This window comes from Balaenoptera acutorostrata, chromosome 17 (genome assembly GCF_949987535.1).
Source record: "Balaenoptera acutorostrata chromosome 17, mBalAcu1.1, whole genome shotgun sequence".
Classification (NCBI taxonomy): domain Eukaryota; kingdom Metazoa; phylum Chordata; class Mammalia; order Artiodactyla; family Balaenopteridae; genus Balaenoptera; species Balaenoptera acutorostrata.
The window spans coordinates 35827529-35854391 of NC_080080.1; positions in this window are offsets into that span (position 1 = coordinate 35827529).

Below are 26863 nucleotides of genomic sequence, written 5' to 3' on the forward strand. Positions count from 1 at the left end.
TATCTGAAAAACGTATTCGGTTTATCCTCACATTCAACTGGCCATTTGGAAGTTGTTCTCCTTCAGAATTTTGAAAGTACTTCTCCACTCTCTTCTAGTTTCCAATGGTGATAGTGAGAAATCTGAATTTCTGATCTTTTGTATTTTCCTCTAGAAGTTTTTATGATAATCTCTTTATTCTTGGTGTTCTCAAATTTTACAATAACTTATCTATTTTTTATTTAATGTTCCCAGCACTTGGTCCAAATTTTCTTCCATCAGTTCTTCAGTAATTTCCTCCTCTCCATTTTTTTGCTCTCCTTTCTTCCTGGAACTCCTGTTAAGTTTGTTGTTGGACTTCTTGGATTGATTCTTTTTTATCTTTTCTCTTCTGTTCTTCATCTTTTTGCCTTATTCTATTTCCTGCAAGACTTCTTCAACCTCACTATTCAACTCTTCTATTGAGAGATTCATTTCTCTTATGAACTTCTTAGTCTCTTCTTCTTCTTCTTCTTTTTTTTGTTTTGGCTGCATTGCATGGCTTGCAGGATCTTAGTTCCCCAGCCAGGGATTGAACCTGCACCCTCACGCCCTCAAACGTGTAGAGTCCTAACCACTAGACCACCAGGGGATTCCCTGAACTTCTTAATTTCTACAAGTGTTTTCTTATTCTCTGAATGTTTCTTTTGTATCCTGTTCTTATTTCATGGAAGCAAAGTCTTCTAGTTCTTCAAGGATATAAACTTCAGTTTGGCTGAAATTTTCTTCTGCTTCCTGCATTATTTCAGCTTTAGGACTTTCTGCATTTCTTTGTCTCTTTGCTTAGTTAGATCTCTGGTGATTGTGTTAGAAGCTTTTCTCAAATGTCTGAAGATGCTTGGCTTTCTCTTCATATTTAAGGATTGTGTCCTGGGTACATATTCATTATAATTCTTAAGAGCTTGGGCTCTGGAGTTAGCTAGACCTGTGTTCAAATTCTGTTCATTCTTTAGCTCTGTTGTCTTGGGCAATTGACCTACCCTCTGTGAGCCTCATTTCCTTAGATGTTAAAATGAAGATGGAGATTATAGTAATGACCAGGGCTGGGAGCACTGATTCTCAGGTGTTGATGCTGCACTTGTGGGACTCTGAGAGTGATCACCCCCTTAAATCTTGTGCCCTAGGTGTCCTGCTTGCCTCATCCTAGCCCCAGCTCTCCTACAGACCTCACACGGTAACTCTGAGAGTTCGGCAGGATAATGCATTTTAGGAGCTTGCATCAGAGCTGGCATATGGTAAAGGCTCAGTAAATATGAGCTGTTACTGCAGATCAAGTGACATAACATTTATTAATAGGAAACGTTTATTTAATATCCACCATGCATTTGGAGCTATAACTATGAAATCAGAGGATTAGCAAAGAGAGGGGAAAAAAGAGAGGGAATAATAATAATAATAATAATAATAATAATAATAATAATAATGAGAAGAAGAAGAAGAAGAAGGAGGGGGAGGAGGAGGAGAAGAAGAAGAGGAAAGAATCATGATAATAAAAGTAGGAAAAAACAAAGGAAAAATAATAAAAATTTAACTAAGAAAGGCTAACCCTGGGAGACAGAAAACTGTAGAAAACAAATTTATATTGACACTGAAGCCGCGGCTGGGCAGATTTTCTGGGTGAAGAGAAACGCCTTCATTGTAATGAGGAATGAGTTAATAAGAAAAATCTGGAATCTCTTTCTCTTCAGAAAAGCAGAATTGATTGATTCTCTGAGGCTGCCTGAAGGAAGAGAAACAGCCTCAGGCCCAAGAGAAAATGATCTTTTACAACTGATGTCCCCTTGATTTTCACACATGCCACTCGCTTTGGCAGCTTCTCCACATTTTAATTGATCATTAGTCTTCTGGGCGGGGGCCTCAAGGTGACTTGAGTCAGGAGCAGGGCAAGTTTATAGGTCTCAGAAACAAATAAACACTGGAGACTCCCTCCATCATTAAGATTATGGGATATAAAATCTTTATGAAATAAAATCATCTCTCCCTAACTCTCTCTCTCCAAACACCAGAATGAAGTGGAAAAGTAGGAGAAATTTAGAAAAATATAAAAGAATCCAAGGACACTGTTTTCTTCTCCAAACTCACTGCCCTCCCCGATTTAAGAGCTCTGAGTCACTGGGCTCAGTTGGACTTTCGTACCTAATGCGGTTATCAATAAACTTTTGTGTTGCCCCAGCGCTCTTCTCCCCTTTGGGCTGGGTCTGGCTTTCCTGGACAGGACTGCGGAACAGAAGCCATGGGCATCTGACAGCCAGGAAGGCTGAAGCACAGTGGAGAGACGGGGAGGACACACGGGCCACCTCCCAGGCCTGTCTCGTAGGCATCCGAGGGTAGAAGGGGCAACCGCAGGACTTCCATCACCAGACACGAAGGAAACGTTTGATCAAAAAAATTTGACCTTCCTGGAATCCCATTGTTTCTTTGTGTTTTGCTGGCATTTAGGGAAGTGACTGAAAAATCAGATCTGTTTAAAAGTAAAATAAAGCACTAGTGCAGGGGGTGAGGGGGTTTGCTCTGCCCCTGAAGCCTTCACTGAGGGGCTCAGGCTTCCTGGGCGGAGCTGGAGCTGCTGGGAAGGGGTGGCTCTGCCTCATATGAGTGGCCCGAATGCAACAGGACTGATGTCCTTATAAGAAGAGGAAGGGACTCCAGGGATGGGCACACACAGAGGAAAGGCTGTGTGAGGATGCAGGGAGAAGGCGGCCACCTGCAAGACAAGGAGGGAGGCCTCAGGAGAAAGCAACCCTGCTGACACCCTGATCTTGGACTCCAGAGCTGTGAGCAAATAAATGTCTGTTAAGCCACCCAGTCTGTGATATCTTGTTATGGCAGCTCTAGTAAATTAATAAAGATATGATTACAGGAGTCTCCTAAAATTCTCTTCCAATTTCACTATTTCCTAAGTGAAATCAGAAGCAGTGTCACCTCCTGGGAGTGAGGATGGAGACGTTGGAGCTTGGAGGACAGAAGTGAAAAGCCGTCATCCAGGAGCGGGGGAGAGTGGAGGGACCAGGGAACACGGTTGGGTTCAGGAAGCACTGAGGGCTCACTTAGATTTAAAATAACACCGATCCGCCTGCTTATCATCTGCTTCCTCGTCCGTGTTCAACTGTGAGGATGGGCAGCTGAGGTTGGGGGTGGGACAGGGGCGGAGTTGACGAAAGGTTGAATTCCACCAGGGCTGCAGTTTTGTGAGGACCACAAAGCAAGGGAAGCGTAGAGGAGTCAATGTGCGTGAGGGATTGTGGATGTTATTATGCGTACACGGGAGCTATTATCATGAGTGGCCGTGGAATTTCAGCTGGATAAGGAGGAAATAGAGAAGATGAGGGCAGCGAGGGACCCATCAAATGTGGTAGGATCAGTGATTTGAGGTCCTGATCCGGTTGAGGAGTGGTGGGAATTGGGGTTCTGGAAGTAATGAGCAGGGCTGAGAAGGTAGCACGTGGTTGAAGAAGAGGCGACAGAGGCTTTCCAGGCAGTTCTTTTTTTTTTTTTTTTTAAATAACCTCATCTTAATCTGGAAATGCACAAATCTCTTTTTTTTTTATTTTTTTATTTTTATTTTTTTTAATTTTTGGCTGTGTTGGGTCTTCGTTTCCGTGCGAGGGCTTTCTCCAGTTGCGGCGAGTGGGGGCCACTCCTCATCGCGGTGCGCGGGCCTCTCGCTGTCGCGGCCTCTCCTGTTGCGGAGCACAGGCTCCAGATGCGCAGGCTCAGTAGTTGTGGCTCACGGGCTTAGTTGCTCCGCGGCATGTGGGATCCTCCCAGACCAGGGCTCGAACCCGTGTGCCCTGCATTGGCAGGCAGATTCCCAACCACTGCGCCACCAGGGAAGCCCCCAGGCAGTTCTTAATAATGGCAAGGTCTAGCATCTGTGAAGGAGAGCGAGCAAGGAACAAAAGGACAGGATGTTAACAGAACCAACTCTGTTACTTCCCTGGCGGTCCAGTGGTTAAGACTCCGTGCTTCCACTGCAGGGGGCATGGGTTTGATCCCTGATTGGGGAACTAAGATCCCGCAAGCCATGTGATGCGGCCATAAAAAGGAGTTTGTTAGGACCAAATGAAGAAATATGATCTTTGTTTAAGTTTTATTTTGCTTCAAGGAAAAAACCAATTTTTTAGCCCTTTAAGAACTCTCATCAAAGTTCCAGAAGCTCTATTAAAAGAGCCAAGGGAGGGGACTTCCCTGGTGCAGCGCGGCCAAAAAAAAAACCCCCAACTCTGTGCATACTGAAATCACCAAGAATTGTAGTCGAGGAAGTTGAGAGGGTGGCAGAGAGGCAGGTGCTCAATCTCGAAGAAGCGAGGGGAGTGACCCTGGCTGCACCTAGTGAGGTCCAAGGACATGAGCTTCAACCCCGCGGGGTCTAAGGTCAACAGGTCTTGTAGGTGATCCTGATGGATACAGCCCAGGGGTCAGAAAGCTCAGTGGTGACAGGCCAGAGTCACACAGCTGCCCCCAAAGCTTGCTGTGGCCCCGGATATGGACACATTCATCACTCATCCAGCCCTTTTCTGAGCTACCCCTTCGCTAGCACCTCCTGAGGGCCCAGGATGTGCCCTGCACAGCGCTGGACACTCCGGGCGGCAGGGGTCAGAGGTGAAGATGGAGTCTGGCGCCAGCGGAGCGTGGAAGATCCTGAGAGCACATTGCTCGGCTCCTCCCTGCCCAGGAGCACACCCCGCCCCAGAGGGCAAAGCAAAAGTAGATCCCTGCACCACCTCACACACACACAGACACACACGCATACACATACACGCACATAAAATGCATTCGATCAGTCTAAACAGAGAAGTCTATTTAGATGTTGTGCTTGAAATTATACTCTCTGGCTTTCAGGAAGATACAATTGCTCTCATACAATAAAGGCTGATTTTCTCCCCCACGGTAGGGTTTTGATTCTGTGAGTGTGTCGTGCTCTTCACTCAAACATCCAACAAAAGCTTCATTTGACTGAAAAACAAAAAGCCTGTCAGCGTGCTGACAAGTTACAACCATGAGTCAGGCAAGTGAGAAGGCAAACCTACTCCCTTCTCCCCCTCACCTTCCGGACCACCGTGCTGGGATTCTCGGAAGCTCTCAGAAACAGTTCAGGCCGCCGGTCCGGCTTCCAAGTGTGACCAGTTCAGAGGAGAAGCAGTACATCTGAGCAAGAAAAACGCAAGACCACCTCCCCGTTGCCTTGACATCCTCTTCTCGGCACCTTTTCTGCCATCCAGAGACCTTGGCAGGAGCCTTCCTGCCATCCTGTTCTGATGCACTCACACATACACACACTCACACATACACACACTCACCTAACACACATACAACACACAGACACACACACCTAGCTCACACACACACCCACACAACACACCCACTCACACTTTTTACTTCATAACTGCAATCAGGGAGGTAAGTGGACCCAGAGGGTGAGCTGGAAGGGAGAAGAGTCCTCCTCAACTCCCAGGTCAGCAAGATGCAACCTTCACTCCAGAGACAGTAGAAATATTCAGCTTAACATGGCCAAGTGTACGCGAAAGATGTTTAGCGGACAGTGTGTAGTGGTCTGAGTACAGCCTTGAATCATAGAGACTTTAGAAGTTTGGTGCTTCCTTTTTTTTTTTTTCCTACAAAGCATCTAAAGCATCTGGTCAAACCCTTCAACTGACAGCCATGAACGTGGCCCTCAGAGAAGTGAAATGACTCACAAGTGGCCTTGGCAATGACTTGACACCGTCCAGCTGACTCCTTCTCCCAAGTCAGTGCTCTTCCTCCACCTGAGCATGACCACACAGTACGTGGGTGCATGCCTACACACACACACACACACCCCACACACACCACACACACCGCACACACCACACACACAACCACACACACCGCACACAACGCACACACACACCACACACCACACAGACCACACACACATCACACACCACACCCCCACACCCCCCACACACCACACACACACCCCACACACTCACACCCACACACACACCATACACACACACCCCACACACCTACACCCACACACACACCACACACCACACACACACACACCACACACACCACACACACACACCACACACACATCACACACCACACACACACCCCACACACACACCCCCACACACACACCACAGACACACACCCCACACACACCACACACACCACACACCATACACACACACGCCACACACACCACACAGACACACACACTACACACACATCACACACACACACCACACAGCACACACACACACACCACACACACGCCACACACACCACACAGACACACACACCACACACACACCACACACCACACACCACACACACCACGCACACACACACCACACACACCACACACACACCACACACACACCACACACCACATACCATACACACACACCACACACACCACACACACAACACACACCATACACACACACCACACACACCACACACACACATCACACACACACCACACACCACACACCACACACACACCAGACACACCACACACAACACACACACACCACACACACACACCACACACCACACACAACACACACACCCCTCACCCGCCACACACACACACCACACACCACACACCACACACACCACACAACACAACACACACCACACACACACCACACACACCACACACACACACCACACACTAGACACACACACCACACAACACACACACTCCACACACACACCACACACAAACCACACACACACCACACACAGACCACACACACACACACACACACACACACGCTGTACGCGTCCCTTCTCCTAGCTGGACTCCTGACACGAGGCACCTGACCGGCTTGGTGTTGACCCCCTCAGTCCCTAGCTGCAAGATGAGGAGCTGAGGCACAGCTGGGCTCTGTGAGCCACAGGGCGCGGCGGGCCCTCCAGAGCCGGGGCCTCGTGGCCTGAGGCATTCTGTGCGCGGTGGTCAGGCTCTCTCGGGGGAGGCAGCTGCACGGACAGCGGTCAGCCGCCGATCAGAGGACTCCCCAGTTCCGGAACTTGAGAAGCATCTCCGCTGAATCCTGCCCTCGGACTCAGCCCGCAGTATCCATGAGAGGAAGCGGAGGGCTTGCCATCACGCGCCTCGTAACGGCTAGCGACTTGACATGGCTTTTGGAGGAGGTCATCTCAGGCATAGCAGCCTCCATTTCAGCAAGATGAGTCCTGTAAGCCGGCGACAGGCCCCCAGAAGCCCCGAGAGGCCCTGGCCATCTCCCACCATTTAGGCCCCAGTAAGAATGGAAAGGTGAGGACAGAAGCAAGATAGTTTGAAGGCAGGATTTTGAGGCATCAGTGATGGAGCTGATGTGGGAGCCAAGAAGAGAAAGAGTCCAAGTTGGCGGTGATAGAACAAGAGCCCCCGGCTTTCCTCGCTCAGGGCTGCCGTGGGACGTGGTGAGAGTGAGAGACAGGCTGCGAGGAAGCTTTCTTACCGCACTGGGCCTGGGGACAGAGTCAAGCTGAAGTCAATGAAGGATTTGCCGCCCTCTTTGTTTTTAGGGAAGACCCCCCCTTGCCCCCCTGCCCCATGCAGTCAGTCAAGCCAGAAAGTGGGGAGCAATTCTAGGCCCGTCCACCCCTCCCCACCCCACGTCCCATCCACGTTCGAGCAGTACCCTCTTCTCCATCCCCATTGACCCCCAAGGGTGTTCGGCTCCTTCATTCCAGCAAGAACTTCCTAGCTGGCTCTCTCTGATCCGTCTTTCATGTTACCACCAGAGAGAACTCTCTACAAAGCAAACCACGTCATGCCATTCTTAGGCTTCAACCCTCTGTGGCGTCTCAGTCAAGTACTATCTGCCATGCCTCGGCACTCACTTCTCCCCTCCTGGGAATGCTCTTGCCTCTTCTTGTCATCTGAAAATGGCCAATTGTCTTTACAGATGCTGGCAGTATTTCAAGGGGAAAGGATGGAGCAGGAAGTCTAAACTCCAGACTCACAGTCGTGTCTCCTGTGCAACATCTCAATTCAGATGACTCTTGGGCACTTCAGACTTGACGTTGTCCAAAGCTAGATCCTACACCCTATCCCAAGGCTGCCTGTCCTCCAGGTAAATAGCACTCCCGTCCAGGAATTCAAGCAAGAAACCTGGTTAGGGGTCCCTCATTCCTCGTTTCTTTCTTCACACCCCTATATCCGGTCCAGCTCTCCCATCTCACATTTGCCCACTTCTCCCCATCTCTGCTGGCCCTGCCATCATCCGAACCAGCATTTCTAGCCCAGCACCAAGGCAGCTTCTGAACCGTACCCGCTGCTTCCACTCGCCTCAAATTAAAAAGTTTTAATTTTTATGTCTCTTTTGAGAAGGTCTCCGTATTTATATGGATCAAAATTCAAATGGTGATATGGATATAGTATCTAAATTGTATAAAGACGTCTAACAACAAAAAGACAAACAACCTTTTTAAAAACTGGGCAAAGAACTCGAATCGATGTTTCTCCAAAGAAGATAAACAAATGATCAATAAGCGCATGAAAACGTGCTCAGTCACTAAACATTAGGGAAATACAAATCAAAATGACAATGAGATACCACCTCCCACCCAGTAGGAGGGTACTATAAAAAAAAAAAAAGGAAAATAACAAGTGTTGGCGAGGATGTAGAAAAATTGGAACACTTGTGCACTGTTCATGGGGATGTAAAATGGTGCGGCCACTGTGAAAATGATTTAGCATTTCCTCAAAAAGTTAACCATGAAATTATCATATGACCCAGCAATTCTACTCCTAGGTATGTACCTAAAAGAACTAAAAATTCAACTCAAGCAAATACATGTACATGCATGTTTATAGCAGCACTAATCACAATAGCCAAAAGGTGGAAACAACCCGTGTCCATCAACAGGTGAAAGGATAAACAAATTGTGGCATATACATACGACGGAATATTATTCAACTGTAGAAAGGAGTCAAGCAGTGACACGTGGTACAACGGACCTCAAAGACATTATGCTAAATGAAAGAAGCCAGACATCAAGGGTCATGTATTGTATGATTCCATGTATATGAAATATCCAGAATAGGTAAATCTGTAGAGATGGGAAGCAGATTGGTGGTTGTCAGGGGCTGGGGGGAGCAGTGAGGATAGAGGGGGAAGGAGAAAGAGGGAGCAACTGCTGAACAGGTAAAGTGTTTTCCTTCCGGGTGATGAAACATTTTGAAACTAGATAGAGGCGGTGGTTGCATGACATTGTGAATATACTACATGCCACTGAATTAAAAGTTAAAAAAAAAAAAGAGGGCTTCCCTGGTGGTGCAGTGGTTGGGAGTCTGCCTGCTAATGCAGGAGACATGGGTTCGAGCCCTGGTCTGGGAAGATCCCACATGCCGCGGAGCAACTGGGCCCGTGAGCCACAACTGCTGAGCCTGCGCGTCTGGAGCCTGTGCTCCGCAACAAGAGAGGCCACGATGGTGAGAGGCCCGCGCACCGCGATGAAGAGTGGCCCCCGCTTGCCACAACTAGAGAAAGCGCTTGCACAGAAACGAAGACCCAACACAACCAAAAAAAAAAAAAAAAAAAAAAAAAAAAATTAATTAATTTAAAAAAAAAAAAAAAAAAGAGACAATTCAAATGATGCAAAAGACTGTATGGGGAAAATCTGCCTCCGACCCCTATGCTCTGGCCCTCAGTTTCTTCTCCCCAGCGGTAACCTGTGTTGCACAGTTTCTTACCCTCTTTCTTGAATATTCCAAGCATAAAAATCCGTGGCAGCCATGGAGGTGTACAGCTCAAACCTACCTTCCAGGGCGTACGACTGTGAGGGGTGTCGGCAGTCCATAGCCTCGGGGTGCTACCCTTGAGGGTTCACCACGGTGCTCAGGCCGGGGCCGCACCCTCCCTGCTGCTCCCGGTCACTGATGGAGCCGGCAGCGCTCCTGCCTGACGCAAGACTCCTGTAACTTGGTCTTTGCTCTGTGGCTGTGACCTTCTCAGAGCTGCATCTCCTCCCTTCCCCTTCTTTTTTCACTGGCGTCAGAGCGACATTGGGATCTGAAAGCTCTTCCCACCTCACTCATGCTTTGTCTCCCCTTTATCCTCTAACATTGTTTCCCCCAACAAATCTTCTGCGCTTCTAATTCCATTCTGGTGTCTGCTTCCTGGAGGACACCAAACTCACAGACACACATCCTTTTCTTACGCAAATAACATAGGTGTACACTATACACACGGCCCTGAAACTTGCTTTTAATCATTGGCTACATATACATCTCAGAGGCTGAGCCATGTCAGGACATGCCCGCCGCTGCCCAGCAGTGTAGCGTGTGCATGACCAGCATTTACTCATCCAAGCCCTTATCTGTCGAGATCGTTGGATTTAGTCACTTACTGATATTTAAACTATTCCAGTCTTTTACAATCATACACAATGCTGCAATGAGTAACCTAGTATACATCGATTTTGAAATATACATGTGTAGAATAAATTCATGGAAATAAAGCCCCTAGGTAAAAATAGTGCATTTTTGATTCTGATAAATATTGCCAAATTGCTCCTCTTAGGGTTTATACCGATTTATAACTCCACCAGCCACGTGAGAGTCTGTCTGTCTCCCACACCTTTGCCAACACCATGTTTTCAAACTTTATTCTTTGCCAATCTGATGGGCAAAGAGAATGATTTTTTGTTTTTTGTTTTTGGCTGTGTTGGGTCTTCATTGCTGTGTGCGGGCTTTCTCTAGTTGCAGCGAGCGGGGGCTACTCTTCGTTGCGGTGCACTGGCTTCTCATTGCGGTGGCTTCTCTTGTTGTGGAGCACGGGCTCTAGGCACACAGGCTTCAGTAGTTGTGGCGCACGGGCTTAGTTGCTCCACAGCATGTGGGATCTTCCCGGACCAGGGCTCAAACCCGTGTCCTCTGCATTGGCAGGCGGATTCTTAACCACTGCACCACCAGGGAAGTCCCGAGAATGATTTTTTTTTTTTTTTTAAACAAACAATCAAATCGGGTCACTCTCTTGCTTAGAACTCCTCAGTGGCTTTACACAGTATCTGTGTGAAATCTGGCCTCCCCTTCCCGGCCCACAGAGCCCTGTGTGATCTGACCCACATCCTGCTCTCCAGCCTCATCTCTCGCCTCCACCACTGCACATCTGCTTCTTCTGGGTTCCTTAAACACACCGAGTTCATCACCAGCTCAGGGCCTTTGCACAAGCCGTTCCTGCCACCTAGAGCACCCTGGCCTGAATCCTTCAGGTCTCAGTTTAATTGTTACCTCATCAGAGAGGGCACCTTGACCACCTTTAAAAGTTGATATCCTATTGTTCCTTATTATTACACACGTTTCCTTCATACCTATCACAACCAGAAATTACTTGTGTGTTTACTGTTCTTCCCCACTATATTTTATTTTTAAATTTTATTTATTTATTTATTTTGGGCTGCGTTGGATCCTCGTTGCTGCGTGTGGGCTTTCTCTAGTGGCAGCGAGCGGGGGCTACTCTTCGTTGTGGTGCGGGGGCTTCACATTGCGGTGGCTTCTCTTGTTGCAGAGCACAGGCTCTAGGCACTCGGGTTTCAGTAGTTGTGGCACGTGGGCTTCAGTAGTTGTGGCTCGCGGGCTCTAGAGCACAGGCTCACTAGTTGTGGTGCATGGGCTTAATTGCTCTGCGACATGTGGGATCTTCCTGGACCAGGGCTCGAACCCGTGTCCCCTGTGTTGGCAGGTGGATTCTTAACCACTGCGCCACCAGGGAAGCCCTTCCCCAGTAGATTTTAAGTGTCACAGTGCCTGGCTCACGTTGGGTGCTTACTAAGAACGTGTTGAAAGAATGTATGAATAATTAACTAAATACCTCTTCCTGGACTCCAGTGACATCAGGCTTTCCCCATATTCTTTCACATCCCATTGTCTGTCATAAATATTTTGCGCTTCCAAAGCTGGAAGGTTCCTCACCCCCAAGGTGGCTGCATTTCCCAGGTGTTTTCAGCCAGCTAATATCTTTCTTTGGGATCCTTCTGAAGGCAGAATGTGACTCATACCTCCGTCACAGCTGTCACAGGTGTGTCCACAGAAGCAGATTAGAAGCCCCACCAAAGACTTCTGGGAGTTGCCGAAGCAGATCTCTGGCTGCAGATTGCTGTCTCAGTAAAAGAGACAGATCCCCAGGTTTGTCTGGCCTAATAAGATTTTTTCAAATGAATTCACTGCACAGTATGGTTTTAAGCCAAGAGACAAAACAAGATGCCAACTTAGGAAATCTAAGGTGACACTTCACATGGGAAACAGAAAGCATGTGAGTTCACGGAACCCTTTTTTTATGGGTTAGGTTTTGTCCCTCCCACCACCAGAAATTCATATGTTAAACCCCCTGTACCTCAGAATGTGACTGTATTTGGAAACAGTCCTTGCAGAAGTTAAGTTAAAATGAAGTTATACTGACATAGGGTGGGCCCTAATCCAATATGATTGGGGTCTTTATAAAAAGAGGGAATTTGGACACAGATGTACATAGGGAGAATGCCATGTGAAGATGAAGTCAGGGGAATGCAAAAGATGGCCAGCAAGCCACCAGAAGCCGGAGGAGAACATGGCCCTTGGAAGGAACCAACCCTGCCCACACCTTGATCCTGAACCTCTAGCCTCCAGAACAGTGAGACCATCAATTCTGTTAATTCACTTAGTGTGTGATCCTTTGTTACGGAAGCCCTGGCAAACTGCTACAACCAGCACTCCTGTTATGCTGACTTGAATGGCTGGATTCTACATGCCAACTTGAATGCACCCATTTCACCTTCTTAATAACCCCAGCCACAGCTCTTTCCTTGTTTGAGGAGTAGAAAGAACACGAGGCTTGGGGCGGGAGGGCCTGGGGTGTCGTCCTGGCACACACCCCCCTCTTTGGCTCCAGTAGGCGGTCCGGTGAGAGGGTGGGCCTGGAAGATCTGTCGGTTCCCTCCCAGATCAATGTTCTATGGGTCTGTCATTCCTCCACACTGTTTCCCCTTACGGGCATGGTTACTACCAAACGGTTTCTGCAAGGCTTAGGGAGGCTGGGGCCAGAAAGGTCTCTACCAGCAACCCAGATGGCAGAGCTAGGGCAGCAGAGACCTTGCGTTTGGACCTGGTAACTATACCCTGTGTGCTTTCCCTTTCTGTCCTTTCCCACTGACAGAGCTGCCCCAGCTTTTCCATTTGTACATGTGTGATTCAGTTTTAAATAATCTCAAGTGGCTTTGTCTCCCTGGAGATCTCACCTGGGGATGTTATTCTTAGGAGTCATTTGGGGAAATGTGAAGGCATTTTTAGTATCACTATGGTATGGGGGGAGGGGTATCAGATTTGTGGGCAAGGGCTATGGGTGCTAAGGGTCCTACAGTGTGTAGGGAAGTTCGGAAAAATAAAAAATTCTCCCATCCAAATTCTAATAATGTCTCTGTTGGGAAGCACTTACAGGTGGTGTGGAGGAAAGAATGTAGACCTTGGTGTCCAGATGATGTTCCAATTACCGATTGCCATGTAACAAAATCACTCCCCAAATTTCATCATTTCAAATTCTACTCTTATTATTCTCTCTCACCGTTCTGTGGGCTGACATCTTAGGCGAATAGGTCCACTTGGGGTTTCTCATGTGCTTGCGGTCATGTAGTGACTGGAGTTGGAGTCAGCTGAAGGTTTACCTGAGCTGGATGTCCAAGATGGCAGCTCACTCACATGGGCAGCAGTTGATGCCTGTTAGGCCGAGATGTTGACAAAAGTGCCTATATGACTTCTACATGTGGTTTAGGCTTCTCCCAGGATGGAAGCTGCTTTTTCAGAGGGAGTGTTCTGGAAGGAACATCTCACAAGACCAGAGCAAAAGCTGCAATTCTTCTTATGACCTGAGAAGTCACCCAGCATCACTCACACTGTTTTATGTTGGTCCAAGCTGTCATAAGACCTTCCCAGATTCAACGAAGTGGAGAAACAGACCCCATCTTTTGATGGAGGCGTGGAAGAAGAGCATGAGGGATTAGTCCATCATAGAAAATAAAATCTACCACAGAGGACTTGGCTTTAGGTCCTGCCTCTACCACTCGTATATCAAAGACTTCCATTAAATCCTGACTCTCTCTGGGTTTTGGTGTTTTCCTTTAAAACAGGGAGTAACATGGTACCTACCTTGCTAGGGTGCCTTGAAAACCTATGGCAACCATTGCTAGTCGTTACTGTCGGTGTTTTCCTATTAGCGGGAATGCGAGTCCCAATTCCAGAATTCTCCTAATGCTGTGCATGTGTCTGCCACTTTGACTCTGCTGGCTTTGTGGTTGAAGGATTTGAAAAGCACCCTCGGTTTATGTTGGGGGAGGTAAGGTCAGCATCTGACCAATGCAGGTCCAGTCTTACTTCCTTTATTGGATTTTAATTAATTTTTGTTTGTATTTAATCAAAATATAACATCTGTAAGAGTCCCTTGACCTCTTTCCTCCCTCATCTTCCTTCTGTTCCCCAGAGGCAACCACCTGCAACATTCATAGCTGCTTCTTCTTTTTCTTCTTCTTCTTCCCCTCCTCCTCCTCCTCCTTCTTTTTTCATATTTACATTCATATTTTTAGATAATAGGCATATACAGTTCTCTCTTGAGTCACTTACTTTAAATATTTTCCACTCTATAGTAAGTGAATATTTTAGATCACTCCTCCTCCTCTTCCTGTGCTTTGCATCCTTCCAATACAATTGTTTATCAATTTTGGGTTAGATCCACACAGAGTGTTTTCATTATTATGATTATAAACAATAAACATTGTTCACTACTGAGCCAAGCAGTGAATCGAGATTACATTTCTTTTTCTCAATATTTTCTTCTTCCTGGGGTTGATTGTTCCTTCCTATTTTGCATTTGCTTTGTTTTCTGTAAACATCTAAGTCTTTCCATATTTCCAACAACTCTGCAAACCAATTTATTCAGTGTTTTTTGTTTTTATTTTTGTTTTTGTTTTTTAACATCTCAAACCTGTTGATAATCAGAACTTCCTGGAGAAATTCTTCCTGGAGTCCTCAATGCTGTGCTCTAACCTCGACCAGTTGGTTCCTAGGCCTACCTCATAGCTGTCCTCCTGGGACTGTCCTTCACCAGTATCTTGGAAATTCCCTTTTCCCCTGTCCTGCATAGGATCACAAGGCTTCCTCTTTCTTGGTTACTCCCTCATCATGATGGAGTATCCTCCAGTGGTTTCCCAAGAACGAATACAATTGATGTAAATATTTTTTGTATTTTGCATGTTTGAAAATATCTTTATTTTACCCTCATACTTATTTGATAGTGTGGCTAGGAATAGAAATTTAGGCTAAAAATAATTTTCTTTCGGGACAGTGAAAGCATTTTTCCAACGTCTTCTAGCTTCCAGTGTTGCTATTGAGAAGTCCAATACCATTCTGATTCTTGATGCTTTATATGTAAACTTTTTAGTTTTCTCTTTAAAAACTCTAAAGATCTCCTTTTTCCCATAGAGTTCTATAGTGTCACAATGATGTATCTTGGTCTGGGTCCATTTTCAACTATTGTGCTGGGCATTTTCATCAAGAATTGTGTCCTTTGGTTCTAGGGCATCTTCATATTATTTCTTTGATAATGTCCTTACCATAATCTCCCTCTGTTATTTCTGAAACTACTTATTGGATATTGAACCTCCTGAGTCACTCCTCTAGTTTTCTGATCCTTTTTTCTCCTATTGTCTATTCTCTCTGTTTTTGCTTTCAGGGAAATCTCCTTAACTATATCTTCCAACACTTACAGAATTTTTGGTACATTTTTTGTTCATTTTATTTCCAGGAATTCTTTTTTGCTCTACTTGTTACCTTTTCATCACGTCCTATGGATCTAGTGTCTTCCCTTATGCCTCTAAAGATATCAAATACATTCAGTTTCTGCTGCTCACTCTTTGTTTCTGCTTCCTTCAGAGATCCTTTTGTTTTCCTGCCTGATTATTTTATTCTCTGTCGTGTTGGATGCTTTCTCACCTGTGATCCTTGACTGCCACTCAAGGATGAAGCCCTGAAGAGCTGACTGGAAGTTCTGTGTACATGGATGGGATTTATTCTAGGAAGATCAGGTAGACAATGGGCTTTTTCACCAGAAGCCTCCACATGTCAATATGTGTAGGTCTTTTTCCTGGAGTGGGTCCGTTTCTGCAGAAAAGAATTTTTCAATCTCCTGCCCTGGTGTTCTGAGGCGAGGCGGGGGAGGGGAGGGGAGGGGGCTTACTTAGGGTACACCTCAGCCTCCCTCGGTATCTGACGCCACAAAGTCTCTCCGGTTCAGTTTTTCTAGAAAATAAACCTCCTGGGGCTTCCCTGGCTGTCCAGTGGTAAGGACTCTGCACTTCCACTGCAGGGGGCATGGGTTCGATCCCTGGTCGGGGAACCAAGATCCCACGGGTCGCGCAGCATGGCCAAAAATCTAATAATAATAATAAAGAAAAATAAACCTCCTCTCTCCTGCAAAAGGTAAAGTTGGAGCTGGGACCTGCAAAAGTCTATGTGCCTCTTACAAATACTTCTAAAGAATCCCTCTGTCTTCAGGCCCCACATCATTCCCTTCCACAGCACCTGGTGCCCCAATTCTTTTTTAATTTTTTCTATAAATTAAAAAAAAATTTTTTTTTAATTTTTATTTATTTTTGGCTGCATTGGGTCTTCGTTGCTGCGTGCGGGCTTTCTCTAGTTGCGGCGAGCAGGGGCTACTCTTCGTGCGTGGGCTTCTCGTTGTGGTGGCTTCTCTTGTTGTGGAGCACAGGCTTTAGGCACACGGACTTCAGTAGTTGTAGCACGTGGGCTCAGTAGTTGTGGCTCTCGGGCTCTAGAGCACAGGCTCAGTAGTTGTGGCACACGGGATTAGTTGCTCTGCGGCATGTGGGATCTTCCCGGACCAGGGCTCGAACCCGTGTCCCCTGCATTGGCAGGCAGATTCTTAACCACTGCGCCACCAGGGAAGTCTGGTGCCCCAATTCTTGAGGCTTGCCACAGTTCTACAGGCCATAGCCTTATCTCTGGTATATGCCACCCCTGTCCCCAGGCACTCAGTGTGGACTTTCCTTCTCCCTGCTGATTCCTTCACCTTTCCACTGTCTTCATGTACTGTGGTTCAGGGTTACATATGTCTCCAACGTCTAAGAGACTTCTGAGGATGGGGTGGAAAATGCTCTACCCACCATCTTAAAACTCATGGTCCTGGCAGCCTTTAAGCTAACGTTGGCCTTTTGTGTTAGCTTCAAATCGACCAATCCAAGTGGACCAGCTCAAAGGGCTCAGAACACTGTCATGATAACAGCAACAACAACAATAACCATTTTTAGCACCTACTATGTGCCAAACATTTTGCATAAATTATCTTTAATCCTCACCACAACCTACAAGGTAGGTATTATTATCCCCATTTTACAGATGAGGAAACTGAGGCCCAGCAAGTTTCAATAACTTGTGCCAGTTCAACCATTTGATAAGTGGCAGGGTCAGGATTTGAATTCAGATCTGTCTGGCTCCAAATAGCCTCTAACCACCAACACCTTATAAATCTACCTCAAGTCACACAGTGGGTGGGCCTTAAATCTCCAGTAATCAGTCATGTCCAACAATCTCTTATGCATCAGTGTTTAAAGGGAAGCTATGGTGCATCCGTGCATGGTGCAAATAAGCCTCCTTGGTATATATGCTCTATTCAGTCTTTCTCATCTTGTGCTTGTTTGAGGTGAGCCCTCCAGGTGAGCGGCTAGGCCTTGCATCTGCAGTGTGCAACCACGGGCCAGTTTTAAAAGAACCCAGCTCAATAGGAAGACTAATGAGCCCGGCCGCCCTCCCCCTGCTCTGACTCCTGCTGGTTGTGGGGCTGCAAGCTGGAGCAAGCGTAGCCATGGTGATGGTGGCAGTCTGCCAGCCCAGGGGGTGGGGGTGGCAGGGAGGGGAGAGGGAGAGGGAAACTGCAGGGGATGGGACCAAAGGATTTCTCTGAGGAGGCTCCTGGGGGAAGGCGCTGCTCCCTGCGCCCACCAACCCTCGCAAGCTGGGCACCTGCCAAGCACCCACCTGCCTTTCCAGCCTCCTCAGCACTGGCGTGCTCACCTCCTCCCCTGACTCACCATGCAGGTGGCTGATTCACGGCACCTGTGCTGTAACCAGGGCAGAGGCGGCATACGGAAGCCTCTGCTGGTATGCTCAGCCGCTCCAGGAGCGGGTGTGTGTGCAGGATCTGGGGAAGGCAGACCTGGGGGCCTGAGCTCCGCGAGGACGGGACTGAGAAGGTGATGCTGAGCGCCCACTCTCCGACCATCTGTCCCTGCCCTGCCTCCACCATGTCCTGGTTCACTTCGCTGCTCCCGGGAATGTCCCCACCCATTGGCACTGCTTGACAGGGAGGGCGGAGAGGCTCTGGGCCCGTGGCTTCCACTGAACTGGGCGCCCGCATATACACCCAGCGTTCCCTGAATGTCACTCCCTGCTCCCATCCCTTTGAAGGCTTCCCTAGGCTCCGGGCATAAAGACTCTGAAAGTGTCTCATGCTCTGTGCTGGTCCTCCAGCCCTGCCTCCCTCCTGGGTCCCCTCCCGCTCTGCCCTGGGCCACACTGGCCACCTTTCCATTCTCTGCCGTTTTCCCATCGGGCCCTTGCATAAGCCCTTCCCTCCTCCTGGGAGGCCCCCACTCCCTCTCACCTTTTGCCCCTTCAGATACCGACTCAAACATCACTTCCTCCGGAGCGCCTGTCTTGGCCTCTCAGACCAGTCACTTCACCCTGAGGCCCCAATAACCTCTTCTTTGCAACATTCCTCACAGCTGCCATGTCTGGGTGTCTGTCTCTCTCCCCCAGTGGAACTGGGAGGCCCAGAGGACCCCTGCTCCCACTGGATTCCCTGTACCCTGTACAGTGCCTGGCAGATGGTCCCCACTCAACAGTAAGGAAGGAAGAGAGGGAGGGAGGGAGGAAGGAAAAGAAAGAGGGAGGGAGGGAGAAACCCATCCATTTGTTCTGACTGGGGACGTAGGTGACACAGCTCGCTGCCCTGGGCCTGCCCCAGCTGGGACTCAGAAACCAATGTGACGTTTCTCCTGAGCTGCTGTTCTACATCTGACCTTGATGATGATGAAAATACAGGGAGTATTAAGGGCTTTGGCCTCTTTAACCAAACCATCATTTGCCTTACTCTCAAAAATGTATTTCTTGAAGGTGGGAGCAGCTAATACTTCTAGCTCGAAAGGAAGTGTTCCTTGAGTACCCTGCCTCCAGCAAGAATGGGGATGGGGTACCCGCCATCTGGCTTACATTTCAGAGCATTTGCTCTGTTTCTTACACTCACCAGCCCCGCTTCCCATGTCCCCCCAGCTGTCTGGGGATCATGTGCCCCTAAAGGCCAGCGACAGGGAAGAGGCTTGTGGGGAAAGCAGGGACCAAATTCTGGAGTCCAGCTCCCCTAAATGCAGGCGGCTGAGCTCCCAGCAGTGGGGAGGATGGAGAAGAGGGGAAGTTTAAGATGTCCTTCCCTGAAGAGGGTGGAGAAGCTGTTTCCTGCTCAGCCCTGCAATTCCAGCTGGGGTGCTTGCAAAGGGTTCTGGGAAGTGAGTCACCTCTGATAAACCCAGGCAGGAGGGATTCTGATAAGATAGAAGGAAGGGTGTTTACCCAGGGCCCTTCGATTCCGGGCGGGTCTGCTGGGGTAGAGGCCAAAGAACATCCTCTGGAAAAGTAAAGGAAGTCCTGTTAGGAACCAGAGGGAAGGCAAAGTAACTGACTGCCTCACACTTCCATTTTCTTGAGCTTATTTTTAAAGGGCCCTGAGACCGTCCCCCTAGAGAAAAACGTCTTGACGCACAATGCAAATCAAAGGCATTCTCTGGCTGTATGACACCGAGCAAATCATTGTACTTCTCTGCTTGAGAAACTGCCTTGAAGCCAGCTCAGATGATTTATTGAGTTGAGGTCCCTTTCACTCTAATAAATATTTATGGAAGTCATTAATGTCTCCTCTGTCATGAACTTGAGTTTGAGTTTTGATTCTAGCATTTGCTGATTTTCCGCCTCTGTAAAACGAAACCTATTCAAAAGGTCGTTGTGTGGGTCTCCAGCCTGGTGCCCAGTTCCCGGAAGGATGGAGCTGGCTAGGTGTTCGTCACTGCCCACCTTGTCCCTCATCTCCCAACGAGTGTGGGATGGCTGCTGTGGGTATTTAGAGACCAGTACGTTACCCTTCTGAAAGGACGCTCTGGGCTTGTTAGGAACCATCTGGGAGGCCAAAGACTTCGCTCCTTTACCCTGCAGGTGCTGGGCCTGGAGTGCTCAGCCTCGGAACCAGAGGGCGCTTCCAGGTGAAACCCTGTTTCAGATAAACCAGTACTGCTTCAAGAAGAGGCAGTGGGACTAGGGAACCGGTGTGAGAGGAGGAAAGGGAGGTGGTGGTGCCCTGCTCACAGGCCAGCCCTAGTGACAATCACAAAGTCCCATAAAACCACAGTCAAGACTAAAAAGGTTCTTAGGAGTGACCTGCTCCAGCCTCCTGCTTTAATATACAAGGAAACATATTCACAGAGGTGAGGTGAACAGCCCCGGATCATCCAGAGACCAGCTGGAGCTGGGACAAGAGCCCACTTCTTCTGCCCCCAGGGAGAGGTTGCCTTTATTTATTTATTTATTTATTTATGGCCACGTTGCGTGGCATGCAGGATCTTAGTTCCCTGACCAGGGATCGAACCTTCACCCCTGCAATGGAAGCATGCAGTCTTAACCACTAGACCGCCAGGGAAGTTCCAAGAGGTTGCCTTTAGACCCCAGTTCATCCACTGTAAATTCTTTCTGAATCTTAGGACACTGCTCATTCCCACCAAGGGTTAACAGGGAACTGAGGTGTAAAGTCCAGTTGGTTGGAGCTAACTTTGTGAGCAGTCATTTCCTTTGAGCTTATGAACTTAAACACACACACTACGGCAAAATGTAATATTTGGTCAACAGTGAAGAATGTCTTTATCAATCATGAAAGGTCGTTTCTAACTCATAACGTTTGATTACTTGTTTGTTGTTAATATTAGCCAAAGATAATCATTCATCTATAGACCTCTTGAGACTCAGCCAATGTGTCAAAGGTCTCATTGAGTTGCCCATAGATGCTGTGACCAGAAGGAATACCATGGTCACTCAGGACCGAGCATGTGGCGACCCACACATCTGCACCCCTGCATCCCTGCAAAGGCCCAGAGAGGGACTATCTCGTGTGACACACTAGCAGAGGCAAGTGTCAATCTCCCAGGAACGCCCCGCAACAAACCACTGCCCAGTTAAACTGTGGGGGAAGCAGAGTAGGGTTGGGCAGTGTTCTATTTTCTTATCAGAGACTAAGGAAAGACTCGCAGGGCTAGAGTTCTCCATCCCCTGGAGTGGGAGCAGGACCCTCTGGGTTCTCCCAGCTCCATGATACAAGTAAATGTAAAAATTGCATTTGTTGGGTCCTGAAGAATAGGTGGTGGTTTCCAAGGAAACAACCTCGAGCCCAGGGCAAGAGAAATGCCGCCATTACCCCCACCTGAGCGTAGCACCACTAGCCTTGACTTCCGAGACCACAGGTGTTGCCCAGGACAAGCAGTGGGAAGGAGATGAAGATCAGGAGGCTGAGGTTCCTGGGGGTGGGTGGCCGCTGCCACCAGCAGGGATGGAGCTTCAACAAGCAGATGGCAGAGTCCAGCAGAGGTAACTGAGTGTAGAGAGTGAGATTCTGTTTAAAAACTTACGAAGAATTCCAAGTCTCCTTCCAGGATCTGCTGAGACATGAAGACTGGGTAACCAACAGGGGACCTGGAGCAGGGCAGAGGGGCAGGGGGAGTGGACCAAACTGTAACCCACAGGGACTCCTCGTAGAATATACAGTGTCCAAGTTAAGAGCGCCAGCCCAGGAGTAAGACAGCCTGGGTTTGAATCCCACCTCCTCCAATTACTAGATATATGACAGACAGGTGTCTAAGCCTTAGTTTTCTCAACTGAAAAAAGTTGTGATAATAATACCCACCTAATATTGTTGATTAAGTGACATCAGATATATGAGGCACTTTTAGTGTCTGGCGCATTAGACTAAGTGCTTATGTTATTTACCTGTTGCTGTATAACAAATTAGCTTCAGGCTTAGTGGCTTAAAACAACAAACATCATCTCAGCTTCTGTGGGTCAGGAAGCTGGGCACAGTTTAGCTAGATGCTTCTACCTCAAGGTCTCTCAAGGGATGCAGTCAAACAGTTGGCCACGAGGTCCCTGAAAGCTTGGCTGGAGGTGGGGAGGGACACCTGTAAACCCACTACTTCATCCTCAGCCCCTCACTATGCCTCATGACATGGCAGCTGGCTTTCTTCAGAGCACACAATCTGAGAGAGAATAAGAGCAAGAGAGAGAGCCCAAGAAGGAAGCCACAGTCTCTTTATAACCTAATCTCTGAAGGGATACCCCATTACTTCTGACATATTCTATGCATTAGAAGTGAGTCAATAGGGCTTCCCTGGTGGCGCAGTGGTTAAGAATCTGCCTGCCAAAGCAGGGAACACGGGTTCGTGCTCTGCTCCGGGAAGATCCCACATGCCGCAGAGCAACTAAGCCCGTGAGCCACAACTACTGAGCCCGCGTGCCACAACTACTGAAGCCCGCGCACCTAGAGCCCGTGCTCCTCAACAAGAGAAGCTACCATAATGAGAAGCCTGCGCACCGCAACAAAGAGTAGCCCCCGCTCGCAGCAACTAGAGAAAGCCCACGCGCAGCAACGAAGACCCAACACAGCCAAAAATAAATAAATTAAACAAATAAATTAAAAAAAAAAAAGAAGTGAGTCAATAAATCCAGCCCACATTCTGGGAGAGGGATTACATAGAGTGTGTGGGTCAGGAGGCGGGGATCACTGGGGGCCATTTGAGAGAATGCCTACCATAGTGTTTATTTAATGTTCCATATTTTTATTAATCTTTTTGTATATTTTATTCCCCAAATTATTCTCCATTAATGCCACTACAAGTTTCCAATTCTGTGTTTTACTGCTGCTGTTCTTACTGCCAGGAATGCCTGCTTCAAAATATTTATTTATTTATTGGATATTAATCCCTTATTTGTCATAACATTTGCAAATGTTTTCTTCCATTCAGTAGGTTGTCTTTTCATTTTGTTGATAGTTTACTTTGCTGTGCAAAAGCTTTTAAGGTTAATTAGGTCCCACTGGTTTATTTTTGCTTCTGTTTCCTTTGCCTTAGGAGACAGAGCCAGAGAAACGTTGCTACAATTTATGTCAAAGAGTGTTCTGCCTATATGCTTCCAAATATTTACATTGTCCAATCCTACCCATCTCTTTTTTTTTTTTTTTTTTTTTTGCGTGGCATGTGGGATCGGTTCCCCAACCAGGGATCGAACCCGCACCCCCGGCACTGGAAGTGTGGCGTCCTAACCACTGGACCGCCAGGGTAGTCCCCCTACCCATCTTTTAAGGCTAGACTCAAATGCCACCTCCATGAAGCCTTGGCAAATCACCCCCTTATAGGAGGTAGTCATTTCCTTCTCTGAAGTCCAAGGGAGAAGAGATTGGTGAAGGAAAGAACAGCTACTTTGTGCTCAAAAAGATAAATGCAACAACACATAAATGAGTAGGAGCCAAGTAACTCAGATACACTTCATGTACTTTTTTCTCAAAAACTTTGAGAAAAGTTTGAGGCTTTGGTTTTTGGCTTTCTGGGTGGATAAGGGCACCAGCTCTGTTACACCATTGCAGAAACTGCTTTGGATATTTCTGCTTGTTCTGGGCTGTCTGAGCACCTACCCATTTGCTGACCCTCAGGACTCATCTTCTCTAATAAAGGTGATGCGGGTCCAAAACTGAAGGCTCCTCTGCAGGGTCGGCTCCAGTAGCTCCGATAGCAGGTACAACACAGAGCCTCTTGCCCCATCTGGAGAGAAATCTAACTGCGGTAGTTTGTTCTTCTATGAATGCTCTTGTGGGTGTGAAAATTCCATCTTCCAACAAGACTCTGTTAGGCCTGAAAGGAGCCCTATTCCACACCACAATGCTGTTCTCAGGTATCCCAAAAGGATGAACTGCCACAGGGTTTCCATGGGGGTCGGGGGTTGCTGAGGAAGAGAAAAAGGCAGTGAAGTGAGTGTGGCTGATGTGAAATCATGGAGCCAAATGGAGCCAATTCAGCCACAGCCTGAGAAGGGGGACATCAGGTCAACTCAGGAGAAGAAGAGAAGGAAATTCACATCTGTTATGCACCTGCAGTGTGTCAGACGGAACACTTAATATTCGCGGTCCTATTGACTCCTCAGGAAAGTCTGGTGAGGAAGGGGGTATGTTCCCCATTTTACAGATGAGGAAACTGAGGTCCAGTGAGGTGAACTGGCCTGCTCCAGGTCACACCACCAGTAGAACACAGGGCTGCTTGACTCAATGCCTAGGTTCATTCCACAGTCTATAAATGACTGTAGAAACAAAGGGAAAGGCAGAGTCCTAAGACAAGCTAACTAAAGCAACTCCAGAAATAACTATTACAGACCAAGCATGAAGTTTCATTTAGTTCTCCAAGTTCTCAAACCGAATTTTAGCAAAGCTTCCGTTATTGGTCCTGAGTTACAAAATAAGCAAATCTTCCATAGTGACAAGTTGGTGAGGGGGTGGGTGGGAAGGGATGTTTGGTACAGTTAATAAGAAGACCTCCACAGTCCCTTGCCCCCCATTACCACCTCATCTTTATCAGAAGATGAGTATTAAAAGTGATGACACAACCAGAAAGCTAACAGGATGGGAAACCTAACTCTAAATATCAGCTTCCATTCTACGTGAACCATCGCCCTCTCTCCTTACTCTTTCCATCCTGGCTTTCTGGTCTTTTACGACTGGCTCTGTTTTCCTTTCCCAAAGGAAATAACTCCCAGAAGGAAGCAGAAGACTCATGCCAAGAGAAGATACAGGACTCATTGAAAGCTGCAGGGTAAGTAGATGAGCCCTAAACTGTTGATGCCAATTCCTTTCCTCTCACCTCAACTTGATGACGTATATTGGGTTAAACTGTGGTTGAGTCTTGTGTGGGGTGCAGTTATGGATACGGAGAGAAGAGAGAAGTTACGTGGTTATGGAGAGAAGAGCCCCCTCAAGACAGTATTACAGCGTATTTTACAGCATATTACAGCATATTTCCTTTGATCTCAACAAATATTCAGTTAGCACAAACTCTCAGCCATGTGCTGGGCTAATAGGTATGATGGAACTCAGTAGGGGAGACTCAGACTCTGCCCTCAAGGCATCTAGAATTCTCTAGGGGAGATATAAAGTGTACACAGAACTTAAAAATAAGACAGCATGTTACAATTGCCATTACAAAAATCAAATCAAATTACTATTCCTTAAAAAGGAAGAAAATTCTGACGTGCTATAATGCGGATGAACTTCGAGGACATTATTTTAAGTGAAATAAGCCAGTTGCAAAAGACAAATACTGTCTGATTCCACTTCTACGAGGTACCTCGTGCAGTCAAATTCATAGAGACAGAAAGTAGAATGGTGGTTGCCAGTAGAATGGGGAGGGGGAAATGGGGAGCTAATGTTGAACGGCTACAGAATTTCAGTTTTGCAAGATAAAAAAGTTCTGAAGGTTGGGTGCTCAACAATGTGAATACACTTAACACTCTTGAAATGTACACTTAAAAATGTTTCAGATGGTAACATTTACGTTCTGTGTATTTTACCATAATTTTAAAAACTTTTCAAAATTTTAAATGGAAAAATATTACTATTGACCTGCGGAAAGTAAAGCAATTATATATCTAACTGGAGCTATCAAGAAGGCTTCATGGAGGAGGGGGCATTTGAACTGAGCCTTTTAGAATAGATGGGCTAAAGATGGACAGAAAAGGGCATTCCAGGTGAGCAGAGCTGCAGGAGCAAAGGCACATCTTTTTTGAAAAAAATCCAGAAATTTCTCTCTTCCATTGCACCAACGCTTAACAAACATTTTTCCAGCGATCAAACTGCCGGAGCCTGTGTTTGTAATTCTCTCCTGTGACATCTCAGTGAGGCACGGGCTCTCCTGCTTCTCCCTCCCTTCATCTCTTCCCCTCTCTGTGCCTGCCTCTTCCTGCCTCTTGTTCTCTCTCTCTCTCTCTCTCTCTCTCTCTCTCTCTTTCTCTCTCTCTCTCTCTGGTGTCTTTTGAACGTTCTAAAATGAAATCCTTGACAAAGGTTTGCTTTCACCCCAGAAGCAGCTTTCCTTGGGGTCTCTTTAATAAGAGCAAACACCCAGAGGCTCTCACACCTTTATTAACAGACCTTGTTTTGTTGTTCTTTTTCCTCCTTGGATACCAACCAGAAGCTTAAGAAGAAATTACCTCATCACCCACACAGGCAGGTCTCGATTAGCAAAGCAGCCTTTCTGACAGACGCTTCCACTGCCTGGTCTCCCTGATTAAGGGCAGCTTTATACACCAGCACCCTGACGGGGGAGGCGAGGGGAGAGGTGCAGGTTTATACATCACCTGTGAACACAAGTCTAGAGGAGGGTGGGCTCCAGGGAGAATTTCTTCATCTTCGGAAGGATTACTAAAGTCAGAATTTACTCTTCTCCGTGTTAATCACTGAGATTGAAGGCAAGAATCCCCCTGTTTCGTATGAGAATGGTAACCAGGCAAAGGGAAGTCATCTCAGGCTCCAGGAAGAAAGCCTGCCCTGTCCCCACCCGCGTGGAGTCGGGCATCGGGCCCAGGACCGTCTGATCTGGGTAGACAGAGCAGAGCTTTCCCGCAGGTCCCCAAAGCTCAGACTCATGCAGTGGGGATGCGCAAAACGTGTCCGTTAGAGTGAATCCAGTTTACCCCAAGTGAAGCCCTTGCTGCTTCATGCTGCCC